Here is a 16497-nt window from a genome sequence, read left to right as displayed (position 1 = left end):
GGGAAAGAAAAAACATAATGTTCATATATGTTCTTTATCAGAACCTTGGGGATAGTGGTGATCACAGGGAATGAAAACTTTAAAATGAATGGAATATTGTACCCACAGGCCTGCATAGAGCCATAGCTCACTGGGCTAAATGTAGGATCAACACACAGTCTGAATAATGTGGAATTTGGGTTATGTTAGTGCAGACTTTGTGAGCCAAATTTGGCTCAGTAGATGACCTGATTTACTCATGAGATCATTTTACCTAAGCTCCCTTCACCACCCTCACACCTGACATCATATGTCATCAGATACATGGCAGGTTAATATATGACAGGAGAGGAAGTGGGGCTTGCTGTCAGTGCCAGCTGGCAGAAATCCCCAGTGCAGACAGTTCTTGCTGAAAGCAGAGTTTACTGTCAGTGCCATTCAGCTGAGTGGTGCTGATGGGAAGCCGTGCTGACATCAGAAAAGGGAACTCCATGGTGCAGCCCAAAGCAGCGCTTGCAAACCACACTGTTGGCAGGAATTTTCCTTTTCAGTCTGGCTCGAGATTAAGGGAAGCTGCAAAAGAAGAAAACTAAGTACTAGAGCTCCCTTAGAGTGAGCTCCTGATGCTTTCCTTTGATGTTGGGATCTCCATGTGCCTTTGCACCCATTCAAGATTAAGGGACCCAGAGAGAACAGGGTCATACTTTACCTCTAAGTTTGCTGCATTTTTATATTAATTTTATAATACTTCATCCTACTCATCAAAAGAATCCTGGGAGGTGTAATTCAGTGGGCATACTGAGAATTGTCCCTTAGGTCTCTCTGGTTCCCTACCTTAGAAATATTATTATACAACTTATATCACTGCTTGATACATGGCAAAAAAGATAGGGACCATCATGAAAAACAGAGGTCCCACCCTCTGACCCCACCCATAATTTATACTAATCATGCCCTCCTTGGAACCTTCTACATGCAATGACTGTCAGAAAAGGTAAAGAAGACGGGTGGGCCTTAATGGAAAGGGGACAGCTGGAAAAGTGCAAGGAAAGAGTTAAGGTGTCATTTCAAGGTTGAAGAAGCTGGTACAATAGCAAGGGCATCTCTGAGTACAGAACGGGTTAGGAAGCCTGGTTGCAATCTGGGATCACAAGGAGGTAGTGTTGCTTAGCATTTCATTTAAACACTCTGGTGTCAGGTGGACTGCATCTGTTCTTTACACATAAACATCTGATGAACTGCAGAATTGAATCTGATGTGCATGGCATGTCACAGAGAATGGGAGATACCCATCCATCTTCCATGTTCCATCCATGTTCAACAGGAAATGGAATCGTTGGGCATGCTTGGTTAACTTGGTTCCAAATCATATACACTATAATATTTTTGAGCAAGAACCCAAAACTTCTGCATTCCTAGCCTCTCATCAGTGTTGCCTGCATCCCCTTTCTTTCCACCAACTACAGAAAGGAAAATCAGGAGGACTTGAAGCTGTGCTCTCACCACTAGGCCTCCAATTCTGCTTCCTCTGATTGCCATGATTGCAGAATCTACAAGGAGGGTTTTTTTTTAATGTATCCTATCTACCCATCAAGCTCAGTCTGGTGTGAGATTGATGAAGCATCAGAACAGTTCTCTCCTTCGACAATGAGTACAAATTGGCCAAATCCAACTATACTGTATGCATATTTTTTTTGATGGCACAAAAATCTTCTGTTGCACATCCTTGGACAGTGAATTTGTATATTCTCAATGGGCTTAGAAAAGAAAAGTTCACATTAGCCTTTTCCAGGTCATTAGAGATACTGGTTGTGGTGGTGAATGAGAATCTTTTTTAATACAATTTATTGGGAAAAATCTGCAAAAATCTAATCATACCATAAATATATGGATATAAAATGTTTTCAACAACAAAATCTGAGAGAAAAAAATAAAACTTAGCTTTTATTTAAAATTATCCTCGTAACTATAATCATAAGGTGGTATCCAACTAATCCATTCCATCAGCACAAGGATTTATGCTTGCATAAAGGAACTTCCCCCCTCTCATCCCCCTGTCCATCCCTAAATCTGTTCTGTGGGTTACCCCAACACTGTGGAGCAGATTTGGGAACAATGTGTAGCATGTGCAGGGGAGAGAGGGGGGAATTCCTTTGAACAAGCAGCCTGACCCAAGCTTATCTAAGGTCACCCCAAGTTTGATTCAGAGTGTTCAGCAAGGAAACTTTAAACGCAGTAGACAGATAAAAAGCAAGATAATCTCTTTTCTTATAATCAAGATCATTGTCATGCTATAGTTCACATGGCCACTGACAGATGGCGCCAGACCACTGAACTACTGTGTGATGACAATTAGGAGGAGAAGGTGGTGGGACCAGGATTCCAAGTGGAAGGGTAAAGGGTGATGAAGTAAATATTAGGGCGAGGAATCAGAAGAGAGAGTGCCCTTCCCCATTGTTCTCTCCCATAGCCTTCTAAAGCTTAAATGATCCTCTGTTTTTAGAATGTTCTTCTATACTAAAGCTGCAATGCTATGAGCATAGTGGGACTAACCCCTGATCAAAGTTGCACAGGACTGTGGTGTTAGCATCTTTCTCTCTCTTTCTCCAGGAATGCTTAAAGGCAAAGCCAGCATAACTGATGTAATTTGAAAATATATTGGTAAAAAAAGGTAAAGGTAAAGGTGTCTCTGCACTTGTGCGAGTCGTTTCCGACTCTTAGGGTAACGTCTTGCGATGTTTACAAGGCAGACCGTATATATGGGGTGGGATTGCCAGTTTCATCCCCGGCCTTTCTTTACCCCCCCAGTATATGCCGGGTACTCATTTTACCGACCATGGAAGGATGGAAGGCTGAGTGGACCTTGACCCCTTTTACCGGAGATTTGACTTCCTCCTTCAGTTGGAATTGAACTCCGGCCGTGAGCAGAGCTTCAGCTGCGTTACCGCCGCTTACCACTGTGCGCCACGGAGGGTCATTTAAATTATCTTTAGAACAAAAAATCACCAAGGACTGCAAAGCTTTGCCTCCTCCCATTAAAGCTGGGATGCTGCTCTCCCCAGTGCTACCATACTTATTTCAGCCCTCAGAAATCCTCCATAGGGTAAGGGTTCCATATCCTCCTGCAGACGCATCCCTTGAATTTCTGGCTCTGTCTGATAAGCCTCAGGTTTTAAACCTCAGGAGCTCTGGCAGTAAAAAATAAGAGGGGTGTGGGAATTGTTTTAAACCTGGGGGGGGGGAATGTTCAGCCTGAGGGCCGCATTATCTTTCGCACAACCTTCCAAGGCCCCCATCCTGGGAGTAGGTAGTGCCAGAGGCAAACTTGGATGAAACAATGAATGCACATTTTACCATTACACAGTGAGCTAGTTTCTACACACACACACTAGCACACCCCTCCGAATCCTCCTTTCAGACAAGCAAGAGGTGTTATGGCAGTTCAAGGACACATCCCAACCAGGGGAAACACTAAAGAATGGTCCAAAGCAGAGCCAGCGAGGCTTGTGGCCTGAGAATATTTTCTGAGGCCAGACAGAGAGGCTTGAGGTTGCCCACTTCTGGCTGAAACAGAGAAGCAGCAGTTGGAAGAAGATGGTGGGTTCTTCCATTATGTACCTCTTGCCCCAGGCAACATCTTCCCTCTTTCAGTCTCTCTGAACTTTAAAATTCTGGCACCTGGTTATGGGCAAGGTTTGTGTCCAGAGGGACAGCACTCCAGGGGCAGGGCCCACTGGTGCATATTCTGGGCCATATGAAAGCATGCACAGGAAGGGGAAACACATGCACACGCACACGCACACAAACCTGCCTCTTTCTCTCTTGCATGCATAAATCAAGGACAGATATACATACATATAAAGCAAAGATCCCCTGCAATCTTGCTCAGTTTGACTGTTTGTGTGTGTTACTGTTTTGCCAAAGATCCTTCCCTTCCCTGAGGCAAGAAAGTTTGGGATCTGAATAACCATGAAACACACATGTGAAGAAGGAAAATGCAGTGCTTTATTGAAGCAAAAACTATTAGTTATGACAAGCAGACCCTAAAACACTCACAGCAATTAATGAGCACAGAGTTTATCTTATGTTCTCTGTTTTTCCTGCTGGAAGCCCCTGAGAGAGCAGGCAGAGTGATCCCTGACGGCCCTGTTTAGATTTACACTGTGCCAAGGTTTCTAGCCCGTGGTGAGGCTTATCTGCCCAGATCAAGGGTCCTGTATTTATACCCAAAAAGATCCTCTGGGAGGGGGCACAAGTGGCACCTATACCTGTAAGGCTTTTATCTTTCCCAGGAGTTAGTGTCTTTGATCTCACACTTCTAACTTTTGTTTACCGCTCAGTGACCTTGAAGTTGCTACAGGCTGGCCTGAGAATGCACCCTCTCCGTGTGTGTGTTTTGACTAATTAAATTGCCTTGTCCCGGCTTCTGCTGTCACCATCGGCAGAGACAAACAAACTTCTTAAAGAAGATTCTTAGCTTTTCATCCCAAACTGCTTTAGAAAGCCCACAGTTTGAGCTTACTGTTCTAAGCAGAACTCCAGTACTAGGCAGGCAGTTTGCAAAAGCAATAAGCACCCCATAAATCAGGGGCATGAGACAAGAATTATGGGATGGGGGAATGGGGCATGCCACACTAAGCTCCTTTGTTGTACATCTAGATGGCTTCCAGAATGTTTGCTCCTACAGTTACCCTACGGGGAACAGGTGCAGACAGCCAAAGCTCCTTCTTCCAACCTGACACCCAGGCTCTAAAAGTCCTGGATTGTTCTGGTGGGCTGAATTCAGGATGACCTGGGGCTGTCTCCACCCAACTCAGCCAAATCCCAACAGAGCTTGGAAAAGTTACTTTTTTTAAACTACAACTCCCATCAGCCCCAGCCAGCATGGCCACTGGATTGGGCTGATGGGAGTTGTAGTTCAAAAAAGTAACTTTTCCAAGCTCTGGCCCAGCTCCACCTGAATTGGCCCAATTCAGTTTGGGGGATTTGGAAGCTGGCATGCTACTACTCAGAAGGCCAAATGCTGGGTTTTAGAGGAAACATGGAAAGTTTGTAATTCCCCTCTTCAGGAAGTCCCTGACTCTTCTCATCCCCATTTTTCTCCATCTCATCTCAGTTACCTCCACCAACACAAAAAAAGAAGCCCAGAGCCCCAGACCTCATCAATACTCTCCCAGTTTCCTTTCTCCTGAAATGAATGGTGGAATTAACTCTCTGTCAAGGTCAAGGTGGTTTGAGAGTGGCTTGGCACTATAGCATATTGTTGGAGTACTGACAAATCCATATGAACCAACTGATAATTTCCTGTTGTGTGGGTCACACAAATCTTGTGTTGCACAGCCTTGGAAATCAATTGTCCGCACTAACAGCATACCTGGGAAAGAAAAAAATATATGCTGGCATGAGTCCTTTACCCGGGTCTTGCAGATAGTGATGGGGGAGGGGAAACTGGCAGGTTAAAACCAGGGCACAAAATCCCAAACTGAACTGGGTTGATTTGGGTGGTAATAGCCCCATATTGCCTCCAGTCAGACCGGGCCACCTGGCATGATCCTGGGCTACTGGATGCAGAAAGGCTACATAGTCTGCTTTACCAGTGAATTCCTCATAGGGAATGTGCTGGGAAAGTAGACCCCAGCAGGATTGAATCCTCTGAAGGATATGAAGGGTGATAGCCAAGTAACTTAAGTTCATTTCAATAGTTCTACCATGACTATCACTAACATTGGATATCACTTAGGGTTGCCAGATCAGACCATCCCAAACGATGAGATTTCACAGGTAGGGCCCTAGTGATGCCATGGGGGTGGGGCCCTAGTGATGTCATTAAGCATGATATGTTAAGCATCAATCACAGGAGCATACCACTAAAAAAAAATTATCTGATAGGAAATTAAGATAGAAATCTTAGCCAAATGAGGGTGTTCCCAGGTCCAGCTGAAGTGACAGGACCATTCCTTCTCACCTATTTAGGGAGCCTGGGTAGGGAACATTTAATCTAGCCTACTTGTTTCTGGCAAGAAGGGTTTAAGTGCTCTCAGGCCAGACCAGTCAACAGAAGATCATTGTAGAAAAAAGGGAGCCTAGTGTTGTGGAGATGTTAGATGGGAGCTCTCAGGAGTAAAGATGGATTCCCCTGAAAGCTGCAATTCTCAACACACTTACTAAGGGACTAAGCCTCATAGAACTCAACAGGACTTACTTCTGAGTAGATATTGTTAGAATTGTGCTGTTGGTAGGGCTTGACTAGGGATCCTCTGCAAAGATATTGATATCAAAGCAGGTTTTGGCAACCCCTTGCCTGGAATGCCCTGCCTGCCTTTTAACATGGCTGCTCCAAACCTCTTTGCAGACTTGACCCTTTACTGCAGAAAGAGGTTTGGGAATAGGGTTGCCAGGATCAGTCCCTGAGACTGATCCTGTATCTTTAGGAGAAGAGAAAGTCAGCCAAGTGCAGGTGTTCTGGCAACCCTGTAATAGGAAAAACCACAAGGTGGAATTCTCCCTTCCCCCTCCACAACTTTTAAAGATATAGAAGACCTCTTGTTTGCCAGGTCCAGCCTCCGAGAGGTCTTTTGTATCTTTAAAAGTTGTGGAGGGGGGAGGGAGAATTCCACCTTGTGGTTTTTCCCATTACAGGGTTGCAAGAACACCTGTACTTGGCTGACTTTCTTTTCTCCTAAAGATACAGGATCAGTCTCAGGGATTGAACCTGGCAACCCTATTTGGGAAATGAGTAAGAGTTAAGAAGATCCTCTACACTTTCCTGGCTATCCTGTGGGCTGCTATAAACTCACTTTGACAGCCAAACAAATTCCAGTGAGTAATAATTGACAGAGAGAAAACACACATGGTTTCGTCTACCTTCACAGGCAGTAGCTTGAGAACAACAGCAACTGAAGTCACACTTCCCAGTATGTGAATTCATTTTCACCACTATTGGGCATGAAACAAACCATTATGCAAGCAATGAAGTGCATTATCAGTGGGCTTTAGGGGGTTGAGCTAAGCACATGGCACCACTGTTGTTTCTTCTATGGATGTAAGGGAGTAAGGTCAGAGGTAAATGAAATGCAAATAGAAAAAGAAAAAGACAGTGAAGATTTCCTAAATGCAATACCATACCAACCACAACAAAATTCCTATGAGTAAGGCAGAAAGCTTAGCATCCCACAACCAGTCAGGTTCCTAACCAAAAACCAATACTAAAACAATCCTGGCAGCCAGTCAGCCAAGGTCACAGAAATTCCCATGCAGTACAACCTGACTTGGGGGCTGAAGTTACTGCAGAATGCTGTGGCACGGTTGCTGACAAGAGTGAGACCCTATCAGCACATAATATCTCTGCACTGGTTGCTGATTTGCTACCAGGCCAAGTTCAAGGTGTGCTTTCCATGTTACAGGTTCCATATAGTACTTGTTCTGTTCTTACATGAAATCAATCCTTTAGTGTGGCAGCACCTACACTTTGGAAGTCCCTGCTTATTGACATTAGGCAGGCACCTTCATTGTACTCTTTTTCAACACCTGCTAAAAACATTTTTTGTTTAGGGAAGCCTACCCAGGCATGCAGAAGCTATTTTGCTTTTTATCTGTTTTTACCTCATTGTTGGTTTTATTATTTTGAATGTTTTTGAATACCTATTTTTAACTGTTTTTTTCCAATAATTTTATTGTTTTAATTAGTTCTGTAAACATCTTTGAGATTTTTACAATAAAGTAGTATATAAATGTTGTAAGTAAAATACATAAATAAATTTCAGAGTCACTGTGGCCCTTGGGTCTCTTTCCTCTTTTAGGAACAAAGGAATCTGCCTTATAGCAAGTCAGGCCAGTTGGTACTATCTGGCTCAATACTGATGATATGGACAAACATTGGCTCTTCAGGATTCCAGGTAATAGCCTTTTCCAGAGATTGGATTTTGGACCTTTGGATGCAAAGCATGTGCCCTACCACTAAGCTACAGACTTCCCCCTGTTTAAAAATTAGCATGTAAAATTATTATTTTCAATCTACTAATGAATGCACAGCACACCTAGGTAGGGTTGTCAGGCTCAGGGCCTGAGAATGATTCTGTATCTTTAAGAGAAGAGAAAAGTCAGCCAAGTGCAGGTGTTCTTGCAACCCTGTAATGTGAAAAACCACAAGGTGGAATTCTCCCTTCCCCCTGCACAACATTTAAAATACGGAAGACCTCTTGGTTGCCAGGCCCAGCCTCCAAGAGGTCTTTTGTATCTTTAAACAGATACCTTTCTAACCTCAGTAGATGGGAAGACCAGAAGAGGAGTCCCCACAGATGACCTCAATGGATGGGCAGCATCACACAGGAATGGCTGGTCTTTGAGGGCTTAACAGAGTACCACTAGTATTTCTTTATGAGCCTGGATATTCCCAAGAAACCAGTGAAGTTGTGTTGGAATTGCTTTCATGGATCAAATATCAAAGGTACAGGATCTCAGCTCCTTTCCAATTAAAACAAATAGATTTTTCTGCTCCTGCTACAAACATTTTATTTGAATCAAATTATCTGATGTGCGAACTAAGCTTTTGGAGGTGGGGGAGGTAGAGGGTAAGGGGACTCTGTTTTTTCCAGTTCCCTGAGGTCAAGAGTGTGAGCCCAAATGAAGAATTCCACCTCTATCTCTCTGGTAATCTACCCACCCACTGACACTTTCATGTGAATTAGATGAGGGGCATGATCTCAGGGGAGGAATGGATCTATGGGAGAAGAAAGGGGAAGGATCCAAACTGAGTATCTTTTTGAAATATCCATTTCTTTCTTGTAACTATTGGCTTGCATGAGGAGAGGGGGGGAAATCACCTTGTATTTCCAAGGCTATACTACAAGACGTTCTTTGGAGCTAATGGAATATTGTACCCAGGGGGCCTGCAAAGAGCTATAGCCAAATGCTATTCTAATGTTAGAATCAAACCATGTTGTGCATAAAGTGGGATCCAGGTTATGCTACTACAGATACATGATGTTCATTTGGTACCTTGACTTTATTTATTGTTTTGCAGATTGGTCAGGGAATATATTTTCTAGATATGTTTTACTTAATGTCTGTAGATCATGGGCAATGTTGCATGCTGTGATTTGTCTTCTGCTGAGCATGTTATTTTCAACCCTTTAGAAACTACAAGGACTCCATACTACCAGGGTGAGGAGCCAGAAGCCCTTAGCCTTTTCCTGTCATGGCATTCTATGGATTAAATTATGCTCTTTCCCCAGTACAGTCTTTAGTCCTATGCACACTGGAAGTAAGCCCTAATGGACATAATAGGACGTGTGCATAGGCCTAGGACTGCATATTAGTATCTTTCTTTCTGTGGGAGTGCCTGAGAATTGCACACCAAAACCAGAAAAATAAAATATTTTGAAAGCATGTCAGGAAAAGGGCAACCATCCCATACTGGGAAAGGAGAGCCTTGGAATCTTATTTTTTAAAACTGCCAAGTTCCACAAGGCTCAGCCTCCTTCTCCTCTCTTAAAACCTGAGCTCTTCTAGCTAAGATTCAGATTCTGAACCTCAGGAGTTCTGCCAAACAGGTGTGTGTGTGTGTGTGTGTGTTTAGTGGGATATGGGCATTATCGTGAGCAGAGGAGGAGCAGGTAGAAGGAGGTGATGAGCTCATCCTTCATTTAGCATTCCTCCAGCCACCTCTTTCTCTCCTTTGGCTGTTCTCTCCTGTGCCTTTAAAAATTTGGTCAATTGGCTGGGACCAAGGAGTGGCAGGGGCCGGATCTCAAGGACTAGAATCTAATGGGACAATGGGCAAAATCACACATAGACCAGGACTATGACACAAATTGCAGAAAAAATATGCACAAAACAAGCAAGGATCAAAGAAAAACTGGTGCTTGCCTTGCTTTTTTGTCAGTAAGACAGAGACAAAGAGATAAGGAAAGAGAGAGAGAGTTGGTTTTCTTGGCTGAATGGAAATGTTACTCACGAAAAAGTATAGCACTATAGTTAGCACACTTGATCTCATCGCCAAGGCAGCTGATGGCCTCTGTACTGTGGAAATTATTCACGTTTTCATCTTTCCTGGGGTAGACTGGGCAATACAGACCATTGGGGGCAAGATCCTCACGAGCTGGAACTGTTGAAGTAAAAACCTACAGTCAGCATATGGATCCTGCTTCTCCCATCTTTCTTTGTGTTTTTAATACATGTATTTACCTCCCCTCCCCAAAAAATAATGTCTAGTACCTTCTGTGTCTAGCTGAACTTGCTACTTACAGATTGAGTTGCAACCACCCTTGCATATAAGGCACATCTGGACGATATCTCTAAAGAATGTTTTTGTGTTGCACAGTTTTCCCTGCTTATTTTTCTGTTGATCTTCAAGAACCTTTGCTTGGTAAAGGCATCTGTCAAGCTACCTTCTTTCTTTTTATCTCTTTCAGTGTCATGACCAATGATCAGGAATAATGGGGATTGTAGTCCAGCAACATCTGGGACTCAATGGTTGGAAAAGGATGGTGTAGCGGGCCTTGCCCCTTCTTCCATCAATTTTGGCTTTCTCCCCACCCCCATCCTTACATGCCTCCAGCACCACCACCCACCTGCATGAAATTAGACTGAAGGAGAGGGAGCAAAGGGTTCGCCCTTCCAGAAGGAAACCAGGTTTTCCATCAATTCCAGATCCAAGGAACAACTATGGGCTCTCCATAGTCCCTTACATCCATTGTTGCACCCAACTTGCATGGACCCCAAGACAACAAGACCATACTTTTCCTATAACCACCCTTTGTAAAACAACATTGTAATTGTTTTACAATACTTGAACCTTCATCCCACCTTTCAAATAGCTAGCCCCTTTTTGGAGAAAGTGCAGGATATGAATTTGACAGGCGGACGGTTGGACGGACAGACAGACAGACATATTCCTGTGAAGTGGAGTTTGATGAGGTCACTTGGAATTATCTGTTAGATATCTCTGGTTCACATCAGAGTTTCACTTCTGCTGTTAGTTACAGTTTAGCTATGGGTAACTATGGAATAAAAATCTGAAACCTCAATACTTATTCTCAATGACAGATAGAAATGTGGAGAATCCTAAAGCGAGTCAGAGACTTACAATGAAGAGGTTCATCATTGCATAGGTCTCTTTGGCAGCAGTGGACCTTTATCTGGAGGAATTTACCACCACGTGAAGTGAAGCTGTAGTGCCCTGCACGGCAAGTATTATTCGCGACACATCCATAGTAAACCGAAGAAGCTGCATACCCTTTATCTGCAAGACAAAAAATGTAAAGAAATACCAAAATGTGCAAAAACTTGTAAAATAGTTGGAAAGAACTATCAAGATCTGTAAAAGTTTTTGTCAGTTTCTTCCATTCTTAGTTTTGACACTTCCAGTTAACTATAATGGCTGGATGAGGAATTTTAAAAACTAATAACAGGAAACAGTGAGAGAGATTGAAAGATATATTAAGATCTGCAAAAATCCAGATCCATTGCCTCCTAATTTTAATTTCTTATGATGATAGTTTATATCGGTTGAAGAAAGAATTTTTAAAACTAAACAATGGAAAGTATTACTTGTTTTAAGATAAAACTTGGGATTATTACAAAGAAAAAAATAACAGGATTTAGGTTAATGGGAGTTGTCAATCAGCAACATCTGGAGGGCCACAGGATAGCCACCCCTGGGGTAATGCAAGCTAGGATCTCCATGCTGAGTTCCTCCTATGAGTGAAGGACAGTAGCAAGGATGGACCAGGCTTCATTTGGCAGGACACGGATGTTCAAACTCAGGTGTTGGTTGGTTTATCTGCAGATGTCCTATTTACACATGGAAGTCAGACTTTGGTGCAGCCAAAAGAAAATGAAAAGATTAAACTCACCTGTATTGATACGCAGTACAGCAGAGATGCAAGTTTTCTCATCTGAACACAGACTAGGTGAAGCTTCACACGAGGTTGCAGATTTTTTTGTACAATAGAAACACTTCAGAGCTGCCACTGCAGACATGAGAGAGAGAGAGAAAGCTTAATACATCAGAGTTGGTGGTGATCGTAAGGGCAGACTGAGGGGGGAAAGAACTGCAAATCTATATATGAAATTTGAAAAACCCACATGCAAGCGTATCAAAGATGCTTAAAAGGGATTCAATTTTGTATTCATTTTGAATTAAATAGAAATGAATTCTGATAAATCAAGTAACCAAAAGTTTGCTGTTCCCATGAGGTGGGTTGTGAGTGAGCAGAAGTGAATTAAATGGGAATGTGGGCACATGTGCAATGCTCAACCTTTCTCCAGACTCATCTGTTGCCCAACAGGGACAAGAGGGCTAGGAGAGAAAGAGTGTGAAGTATCTCTGATTCTTCCTACTGCCATTTCTGGCACCCGCACACTGCTGGGAGATTAGTCCAAGAGAACCCAGCTGTTGATGGGAAAAAGGTTGCCCATTCCTGCTCTTACTGCTATGGTATTTTCAAGGCTTTAGGACTGGATGTTGGTGGGTCAGAACCATAGCAAAATACACATAGTCCAAACTCTTGGCTGGGGAGCAGCATGGTTGAACACAGGAGCAATCTGAAACCCACCTACTCATGCCAACCATCTCAGAGGGTGAGGAGGGGGGGCATCAAATCACTGTTCCAGTCTGGAGCCCAGATCAGGCCTGGTACCATCATGTGATTGCAGTGGAGCTGACTCAACTCCACTCCTGAAGCAACCCTGTTCCTGGCTTTTTGCCCTAGATGACACGAGCAGCAGGGCTGCAGATGCAATGGTGGCTCCCTGCCACTGTGTTAAGCCTTGATGCTCCCCAGCCAGGGTTCAGATTGCAGCATCAAGGAATGATGCAGCCTATATGCATAATCTCTGGAAAGATTTCAGAGAATGTGAGTTCATCTTCCAGTCCTTGCTGAACAGCCCAGGGGAATTACATTACAGGGCTTTATCAGAAGCTTGAGAAGCTGCCTACAGAGTGACAGACACATAGCAGACAGCTTTTTAAATCCTTTGAAGATGCAGGATGGGGCATTTGGAAGATGCCTTGTTAGGTGCAGAGCTTGGAAAAGTTACTTTTTTTGAACTACAACTCCCATCAGCCCAATCCAGTGGCCATGCTGGCTGGGGCTGATGGGAGTTGTAGTTCAAAAAAAGTAACTTTTCCAAGCTCTGTGTTGATAAGAGAAGTGGGGACATTTCTGAAAGCATGATACTCACCAGCAGGACTCCAAAGGGGAATTTACTGGTGATAATAGGGCAGTCATTTCCTGAATACAAAATTCTAAAACCATCTTAGAGAGTGGAAGAAGAAAGATGAATAGGGATCTGCTCCCCTCACTTTTTTATTCATTTGGTGTAGAAATATTTCATTTGCATAGGTCTTGCGGGGCTGCCCAAATGTTATTTTCAAAACATATGAGCTATATTAGGCCATAGTTCAGGGGTAGAGCATCTGCCTTGGATGCATAAGGTCCCAGGTTTAATCCCTGGCATCTCCAGGTAGGGCTGGGAGAGACCCCTGTCTGAAACCCTGGAGAGCTACTGCCAGTGTAGACAATACTGAGCTAGATGGTATGTCAGCTTTGGGGGTTCCTAGCTCTGCTCCTCCTTACAAGATGGTTGATGGAGATGAGCTCAGCTTACTGTGGTACATCTGTAACAGTATGGAAAAATGACTCTTCAGATGCTCAGAGTCAGTGTTCCCATTTCAAGCTGACCAGGGTAGAAGGTCATAGTTCAGCATCACCTCCTGACATTTGCTTACAAAGCTAAAACATTCACCTTGCTTTTATGTTCTTTATAAAGTGCCTTGTATCAGTTCTTGCCGTGCTCCAAGGCAAAGAGTTAAGCGTAGCTCTTTGCAAATATATATTATTTATTGAACAACTTACAAAGACCAAAAACTAATAGTAACAACTGCAAAACATGAATGTGAGCACCTTAAATTTGGCCCGGAAATGAACTGGCAACCAATGCAACTGTTTTAGAACAGAGGTTATGTAAGTTCTAAGAGGAACCCCAGCCAGTAATCTGGCCTCTGCATTTTGGACCAGTTGAAGTTTCTGAGTTGTCTTCAAGAGCAGCCCCACATAGAATGCATTGCAGTAATCCAATCTGGACGTTACCAGAGCATGGAGTACTGTACTGTTGCCAAGTTATTTCTGTCCAAAAGGGGGCATACCTGGCTAACCAGCCGGAGCTGGAAATAGTTACTCCTAGCCACCGAGGCTACTTGAACTTCCAGTGGCAATGCAGGATTGAGGAGTACCCCCAAGCTATGAGCCTGCACCTTCCAGATGAGTGCAACCCCGTTCAGAACAGGCCGTCTTCCCATCTCCTGGACTTGAGAACACATAACACTTTTGTCTTTTCAGGATTCAGTTTCACTTTGTTGGCCTACATTCAGCCCATCATTGCCCCCAGACACCTGTTCTACCATCTCATTAAGGTGCAAAAATGTTTACTCACTTTAGGTGGATAAATGGAGTGAATATAAAACTGCCGTTTTTGTGTGCCTTCAGTAAATTACTCCGGAGGCTTCTCACGGAGTGACTGAGAGCAGCACAATGATTTAAAGGAGGCTTAGTTAGATCTTTTTATGGGACCATAAACAATCTGGAGATCACAATCAGCATGATCCGGGAGTCTTCAGTGGATCAAAACCCATGCTGACATCTCACTTGCAGAACTGGAACATAACATAATCACCCCGGCATTTTATCTTGGAAGGAAATCCCACACCAATTCCATAAGGGCTTGTTTGTTGGATGATGGTTATGATCCAGATGGGGAAAAATGGATTCCAAATATACTTTCAGGCTTCAGAAAACTTTGGTGTGTGTGTGTGTGTGTGTGTGTGTGTGTGTGTGTGTGTGTGTGTGCGCGCGTGCTTGTGTGAGACAGAGAGAGATAGAACTGAGATTCCTCAGCAGCTGCATTTGTATGGCAAAGAAATTGAGAGGTGGGGAGATAGAGGTTGAAAACACTCCAGTCCTGACTATATTATGCAGAAGTCACAATACAGAGCTATACACAACTACATGGAAGTAAGTCCCATTAACTCAATGTTACTTCTGAGTAGACAAGAATAGGATAGCATGGTAAGTCCTTTGAAATGAATGGCTGTTACTTATGCCTATAACGTATAGGAGTGTGAGAAAGTTCCCTCCTGCCTCCAATCCTTCTAGCCAAATATCTTCTTGAGGGATGGGGTTCAAACTTCCCAATCTTCTTGCTTACCTGCAGTGTACCCTCCTGTTTTCCACTGAAGGTTATCTGAGGTTCTCTGCTCCCTTATTCTACTCCACCAAACATTCACTTTCTGGAGATGGAAAAAGAACCCAGGATGTCTGGTGCCAACTCACCTGGAGAAAGGATGGCCAAGATGAGGCAGGTGCTCAGGAGCATCTTCATAGTGGTGGAAAGATGAAGAGCCAGGAAGGACTCTGAGACAAACTGGGCCAACAAAAGTGACTGATGCAAGAAGGGAGTAACTCAGAGGAATTTAAAGGATGGGAAAAAGTCCTGAGGGCAACATCTGGGAAAAGCTGGCATGGGAAGGAAATTGTGACTGTATTTTCCAAGAAGACCCCAAATTAGAACAGAATTAAAAGCTCAGGGTTGAAATGGGATGGAACTTTTCTGTAATTAAATTTTATTAGATTTTACCATTGTTGTTGTTGTTGTTATGTGCCTTCAAGTCGATTATGACTTATGGCGACCCTATGAATCAGTGACCTCCAAGAGCATCTGTTATAAACCACCCTGTTCAGATCTTGTAAGTTCAGGTCTGTGGCTTCCTTTATGGAATCAATCCATCTCTTCTTTGGCCTTCCTCTTTTTCTACTCCCCTCTGTTTTTCCCAGCATTACTGTCTTTTCTAGTGAATCATGTCTTCTCATGATGTGTCCAAAGTATGATAACCTCAGCTTCATCATTTTGGCTTCTAGTGACAGTTCTGGTTTAATTTGTTCTAACACCCAATTATTGGTCTTTTTTGCAGTCCATGGTATGCACAAAGCTCTCCTTCAATGCCACATTTCAAATGAGTGGATTTTTCTCTTATCTGCTTTTTTCACTGTCCAACTTTCGCATCCATACATAGAGATTGGGAATACCATGGTCTGCAAGATCCTGACTTTAGTGTTCAGTGATACATCTTTGCATTTGAGGACTTTTTCTAGTTCTCTCATAGTGGCCCTCCCCAGTCCTAGCCTTCTTCTGATTTCTTGACTATTGTCTCCATTTTGGTTAATGACTGTGCCGAGGTATTGATAATCCTTGACAAGTTCAATGTCCTCATTGTCAACTTTAAAGTTACATAAATCTTCTATTGTCATTACTTTAGACTTTTTGACATTCAGCTGTAGTCCTGCTTTTGTGCTTTCCTCTTTAACTTTCATCAGCATTCGTTTCAAATCATTACTGGTTTCTGCTAGTAGTATGGTATCATCTGCACATCTTAAATTATTGATATTTCTCCCTCCAATTTTCACACCTCCTTCATCTTGGTCCAATCCTGCTTTCTGTATGATATGTTCTGCGTATAGA

The 16497-nt window shown here is 43.2% G+C and overlaps 1 long non-coding RNA gene across 2 annotated transcripts; it reads left to right on the top strand.

The window, feature by feature from the left end:
* The first annotated feature begins 8138 nt into the window (after nt 1-8138).
* On the top strand, nt 8139-11307 carry LOC133370622 (uncharacterized). 2 transcript variants are annotated; one of them, XR_009759178.1, is made up of 2 exons: nt 8139-8425; nt 11026-11307. It is a non-coding gene; the product is annotated as an uncharacterized LOC133370622 (long non-coding RNA). The 2 variants fall into 2 exon arrangements; XR_009759177.1 differs by having other exon boundaries at nt 10392-11307.
* The last annotated feature ends 5190 nt before the right edge of the window (nt 11308-16497 follow it).

This window comes from Rhineura floridana, chromosome 15, assembly GCF_030035675.1.
Source record: "Rhineura floridana isolate rRhiFlo1 chromosome 15, rRhiFlo1.hap2, whole genome shotgun sequence".
Taxonomy (NCBI): Eukaryota; Metazoa; Chordata; class Lepidosauria; order Squamata; family Rhineuridae; genus Rhineura; species Rhineura floridana.
This window is presented reverse-complemented; position numbering and strand designations above follow the sequence as displayed.